This window comes from Rousettus aegyptiacus, unplaced genomic scaffold (genome assembly GCF_014176215.1).
Source record: "Rousettus aegyptiacus isolate mRouAeg1 unplaced genomic scaffold, mRouAeg1.p scaffold_m13_p_11, whole genome shotgun sequence".
NCBI lineage: Eukaryota > Metazoa > Chordata > Mammalia > Chiroptera > Pteropodidae > Rousettus > Rousettus aegyptiacus.
In genome coordinates, this window is record NW_023416286.1 from 11,347,278 (window position 1) to 11,353,878 (window position 6,601).

At 38.6% G+C, this 6,601-nt stretch overlaps 1 protein-coding gene across 3 annotated transcripts in view; it reads right to left on the reverse strand.

Annotated features, from left to right (window-relative positions):
• The window catches only part of SPART (spartin), a 49,735-nt gene extending 43,440 nt beyond the window's left edge, over positions 1-6,295 (reverse strand). For 2 of the 3 annotated variants that reach the window (XM_016151063.2, XM_016151064.2), the window contains exon 1: positions 6,165-6,295. The gene's annotated coding sequence lies outside the window, so the exon portion shown is untranslated. The remainder of the gene's footprint in view (positions 1-6,164) is intronic. The other variant, XM_016151062.2, reaches the window with a different exon arrangement.
• Between the last annotated feature and the right edge of the window lie 306 nt (positions 6,296-6,601).

Sequence of the window (6,601 nt, forward strand, 5' to 3'; positions counted from 1 at the left end):
GTAAAAGTATATCTAGTTTTGTCAGAAACTGCTAAACTGTCTCTTAAAATGACTATACCATTTTGCATTCTCATGATATTGACTTTAAATTACAATCTTCCAAATATGAAGTAAACACTCTTTAGTTATATTCAAAATTAAGATGCTTCTAGCATCAACGAACTGCTGAGAGAGTGTAGATTAATATATACCTATAAATACATATCTGCATATATAAATATATATATTTATTCTCATATAGCTTATAGAAAATTACATAACAAATTTCTAGGATAATAAAAATATATAAAAATATTTTGATAACCCTTTCTCAAAGACAGCTCAAGGTGGGAAAATAAATATCAAGAATGAAAATATTTCAACAGCATAATTAATATGATCTAATACATGTAGAGTGGTATATGACAAGGCCCACAAACTACAGAATATGTATTCAATTTAAGTTTACATTACATTTTCAATTGCAAACATCCCAAAGAAAGTCAACAAAGCAAAACTTTTCAATTAGGAGTTTTTAAAAATCATACATTTATAAATTTTAAAAAAATGACCCTTAATAACACATTTAAAAAAATAGAAATTAAAATATTTAGATCTACTGGGTTTTGTATAAAATGACAACTGTCATAGGTGCCAAATAACAGGAATCTTAGCAAAAAATGAGACTAATGGAAGGGAGCAGCCAACTCACTCAATAACTCAATATGTCTACTGGCTTCATTCTTACCTGGAGTTAACAGGAAGAACTGAGAAAGATTAGTAGGAGTTAGTGGACTATATACATATATACACATATATATATAAAAATCATGAGTAAAATTTTAATTAATTCACTTCATTACTATTATATACAATTTATATATAATTATATATGGCATAGATTGACATCTATTGGATGTAAGGTAGTGTGCAAAACAATGTAGTGATTGATACTGCCAGTCCCCAAGGGACTCTTGAGACAACAGACTCAGATATGCTTGCAAATCCATGTAACGCCATGGAGGTGAATAATCACCCCAAGTACAAATAGAATGCTTTGTGGCTTCAATCATTTGTTTTACCAGGAAGAATCGTTGATATTATGGAATTTGGAAATCTATGTTCTTTTTAAAATTTTTATTTGCATGTAAGAGAATTCTAAATTTAGCATACATTTTACATGATGAAAAGGCTGTGATTTGGGAAATTGGTGAGTTTTGCACCATCAGAGATAAATTGAGTTCAAGAAAAACCTGAAAAGATGTGGAACCCGGTGGCGTATCTTACAAATCAAACAACACTCCCCTCTGGCAGTGAAGTGCCCTATGATTCCTGTGAAATGGCTTGTTCTCCAGAGGTAACTGCAAATTTCCTTCCCAAGCTGAAATTTAGAAATAACCAAGTGGGCTCTGAAATCAAAAGCACCAGTTGACTCCATGTCCTTCAGTGAATTTTTTTTCCAGAAGAAAATAATTGTTACTGGCTGAAATGACATTCAGCCAAGGCAAAATGGTACTTCTGAAGCCTAGTGGAGTGCTAATGGTCAAATGCCATGTCTTTAATTGGCTGGAATGTGGAGCAGTACACTGAATAGAGCCCGTTCTGTTTGAAACACTTAGCTTTTCAATGGGGAGTGCTCAGAAGGAGATGAAAACTGCTCTGCCATCAGCATGAAAACAAAAGAAAAAATGGAAACAAAACTGGTGAGCATCACTCTTAGAAAATGAGGCTGATATTTTTCGCCACTGTTAAATTTTCAGGAATTTATTTTTGAAAATTTCTATAGTAAAATACAAGGCTCGCTCATGAACAATGGTGTGTTTAGCCACTATAAATCAATAATACTGAATAATAAATGTGTTTCAAATGGAGAAGGCATTAAGATGAAAATGAGGGAAGGAAGATGTGTTTGTTTAGAGAAAGGAATGGGTCAAAATGCATGCATTAGTCTTTCAAGCTGTGCACCTTGGTATACTAAACATTTCTTACTCACCTTTCTAGAAAGGAGAAAGTTGTTTAGGAACCCAGATGCATTTCTTAAGAACAGGCAAAGAATAACTAAATGGTCTATCAGGGTGTGATTTGTATGGAAAAATTGCACTCTTTACTAAGGGAGTTCATCACCACCAAACTAGTATTATAAGATTTGTTGTCTTGTATTTCAATGGACTTCGAGGGGAAAAAAGATAAAAAATATGAATACTAAAATGGCAATAACTACACACTTATCAATAATTACTTTAAATGTAAGTGGATTAAATGTTACAATCAAAAGACAAAGGACGGCTAAACGGATTTTTTAAAAAAACAACTCATACATGTGCTGCCTACGAGAGAACCCACTTCAAATTGAAAGATACACACAGACTGAAAGGGATGGAAAAAGATATTTCATGAAAATAAAAATTAAAAAAAAAAACTGGGGTAGCAATATTATATCAGACAAAATAGACTTTAAAACAAAAGCTATAACAAGAGACAAAGTACCCAGCAATTCCACTTCTGGGTATTTATCCAAAGAAATCCAAAACACTAATTCAAAAAGATGCATGCACCCCTATATTCATTGCAGTGTTATTTACAATAGCCAAAATACAGAAGCCACCTATGTGCCCATCAACAGATGACTGACTAAAGTCATCTATAATGGAATATTACTCAGCCATACAAAAAAGAAAAAGAAAAAAAAAAGAAATCTTACCATTTATGACAACATGGATAGACCCAGAGGGTATTATGCTAAGTGAACTATGTCAGACAGGGAAAGACAAATACCATATAATTTCACTTATATGTGGAATCTAAAGAAAAAAATAAATGAACAAACAAAACAGAAACAATGTCATAGATACAGAGAACAAACTGATAACTGCCAAATGGAAGGGGGTTGGAGGGCTGGGTGAAAATAATGAAGGGATTAAAAAGTACTAATTAGTACTTACAAAATAGTCATAGAGATGTAAAGTACAGTATGGGTAAAATATATAGTCAATAATATTAATAACTATGCATGGTGTTAGGGGAGTATCAGACTTATCTGGAAAATCAGTTCATAAGTTATATAAATGTCTAACCACTATGCTGTACACCTGAGACTAATATAAAATAATATTGACTGTCAACTGTAATTGGAAAAGAAAAAAAAAAGGATATACAACAGAGATCACGTCTCATAAAGCCTAAAATCTTTACCTGATTTTTTCCCAAAAAAAAAAAAAAAAAAAAAGGTTATTTGCCCTAGATACAGAGTTAAATAGTCTGATTGCAAAACTCAATCTCTAAATCAGGGTTTCTCAACCTTGGTATGACACACCTTTTGAGCTGGTTAAATCTTTGTTATGGGAGGCTGTCCTCCTGTTCACTATAGGACGATTAGATACTTTATGACAACCAAAAAACTCTCCAGACATTGCCAAATGTACCCTAGGCAGCAAAATCATCCTGGTTGATAACCACTGCTCTCAGTGGTCCTGCAAACTGGGGGATGTGTACCCCTGAGGCACATGAAGACTTTTCAAGGGAACACATTGCCACATGTATAATTTTAAGAAAAAGGCCACCAGATCCCTCTATTTCCATTTAGTGCTCCTCACTATAAATGATCTGCCTAGTCATATGCCCAGTCTGGTTATCATGCCATTTCTTTCCCCTCTCCTAGACTCCTCTCACAATCTTTCTTTGTGACAAAGTGACAAAATAAAGTCATACCTTACTGAAAAAATAAAGGCAGACCTCTCACTCATTGTTATTTTTACTATGGTTCATTACCCCGGGATGGAAAAGTCCTTTAGAATGGAAGCCTCAAAAAAAAATCAAAGGTGTCAATTTCAATTTAAGGCACAACTCCAACCATCCATCTCATTAAAATATAAATTTCCGCTAACTTCTACTTTTTCATGTTTAATTATATCAAAATCCATCAGGCATTATGCTGTTCTAACCAACTATTACCACTTCTAATAACTCAATCCATAAGAAAAATAACTCCTAGTCATAAGAAAAATTTAAACAGCAGAAAATAAAAAGCTTTCAAGAAAAATTAATTAAGATAACTTTTTGTGGGGGTAAAAATCAAAGTACAATTACAAGAAAAAGGAACCATATATTTTTCTTTAAAAAATCAGTGGTGATAAATATACAAGTGCAATTATCATACAACCTTGGATACAGTTAAGAGTGATGCACCAATTTCATGGTACATAAATGTCAGTTATCCATACCATGTGGGAAAAATGCATCCTTTACCATTACCTAAAAGAATGATGCAAAATATTATAAATCAACCATGTGCGAGGTGACGGTTTTACATAAATTACTTTGGGGATTCACAAGCAAATTAGAAGCACTGCTTTAAAACTACTCACTACTACATAACTGCAAACATGATGTGCATATATGCTCAGGCCCTTAGAAGCACCATAATTTACTACCTTTTATTACACTCTTTGAATGTGCTTGGCACTGTTTCAAGCTTCATTTAATTTCATATCCTCGGAGGTTAATGTTGATTTAGATAATGTTCCACAAATACTGAACCTAAGGTCAAGGCGACTAAAGGGAAGAGACAGATTCAAAGAGTTAGGACCATGGATATTTGTCGACAAAGTGAAATAAAATGTCTGATTCCAAGCGGAAGCTACTATGTCTACGAGTTAGCAGAGGGAGGGAGGGGTTGAAGGAAGCTTAGAGGGTTTTAGGGTAGAAAGGCATTTATTAATTTAAACCTTAAAGAATGGGTAGCATTTGAAGGAAGAAAGCACGATAAAGGAACTCTAGATAGAAACATTAAATAAAACATGACCTACACCAGTAAAATTGTATTAAATCACAAATTAAAACCTGGTTCCAGATACCAACGGTGCAATTACGTTATTTTTTAAACAATGTAGTAACTGTGTGTGCGCCCACGAACGCGCTTTAAAAAATACTCAAAAGCCAAAGCAAAATTCTGAATCAAACACCTGGCAACTTAACTCAGTCCCATAACCACTGAAATTAATAACCACCATGCAAAAGCCAACATCCCAAGTAGTCTTTAATAATTCAGCATTTATCTCCCTAGCGTAAGCAGAAGTTGCTCTAAGGCCCTATCTAGCCCTTTACAAAAAAAAAAAAAAAAGGGGGAGAGGGAACTTGTCCCAAAGAGCTCTACGCAACTCCCTCTGGTAGTGCCTCAACCTGTTCGGGAAGGTTAGGGAAGCTATACACAACGACATTTCAGAAGGCCCTACTGGTGTGAAGGAACCCATATAAGAGAAAAGCTTCTGGTTTCAAACAGGTTTCACATAAAGTCACCAAATAAGGTCTGCTATTATAAAAGAGAGCAAATTAAAATAAAATTAAATTAAAAAGAATCTATTTATAATTAGAGACATTCTTATATCACCTTTTTTTGGTACCAATTTTGGAAATTTCAAAGAAAAACTGTTGAGTTCTTAAATATTTAAGGTCGTATTTCAGAGGCAACAACAATCGTGAACGCAAATTCATTAAATTGCAACACAATAAAGCCAAATTTGATGATCTTTGAAAGAGTGTAAAGCAACTCATTCCAATTAGAGAGTGGAAAACTGGGCCAACCCTACGGTAACGCAACAATGCCACGTCACAAGCAGTGTGTATTCCAAGAGAGAAACTTTTTCCAGACAGAGAAATTGGGTCGGAGGGATCCTGTGCGGAGCTCAAGCCTGATAAACAGGCACAAATTATTAGAAAGAGTAAAACCGCGCACTATCCATCCATTCCCGAGATCACTGGGGCTGGCTGCTGACCTTTCTGTAAAGGTTATCGAACTTTCTGGACGCTGTAAGCGGCTGGGTGAGAGTAAATAATCGCCGCGATTTTCGAAGCCAAAGTAAACAGCGGGGGCGGCAAAAACGGTCAGCAGAGATGCTCTAAAGGCTGCGACCCGACGACTGCAGGGCGGGGCGGGCAGCGCGCTCCACCCCAGAGGCGAACGGGGGAGGGGCGCAGGGACCTCCGTTCCAGTGGCAAATGGTGGGGAGGGGGCGCAGATTCCAAACTACTGGATGGGGGCGGTTAACTAACAACGTCTCGAACTATCCTCTGCCGAAACTGCTCCCTGGATGAGGGCGCGCGCCCAGCCTTCTCTGCCGTCGCCGCCCGTCTGTCCTGCCAGGCCGCTCACGCCACCCGCTCGCCTCGGGGCTCGCGCAAGAGCTCACCCTTCGCCGACGGCCGCCGCCCGCCTGCTCGTCCAGGTCTCGGGCCGCCCGAAATTCCTCGGCGTCCGCAGCAGCCGCCAGGCCGACTCCCTCCGACGCGCGCGGACGCGACCCGCTAGCGCAGCCCGGCCCGAGCGCGCGGCCGCCTCCGGAGCTCGCGCGGCGTTCCGGGCCGCGCGCTCCCGGGCGCGCACGTCACGCGGCCGCACCGCCCACCGGCCGCCCGGTTCGCATCCGGGCCCCAGCGCGCACGCCACGGCCTTCGGCGTCTTCCCTGCGGACTGGTCGCGTGAGTGCTGTCCACTGAGATTTCATAAATGGTGTATGGGGCGACGTTAATCCTGTCGTCCTCGTTAATCCTGTAGTCCCCGTAAAACCCCCGGAGGCAGGGACGGAAGACGCAAGACAACCGCCCGAGGGGCGCAGACCGCAGCCGG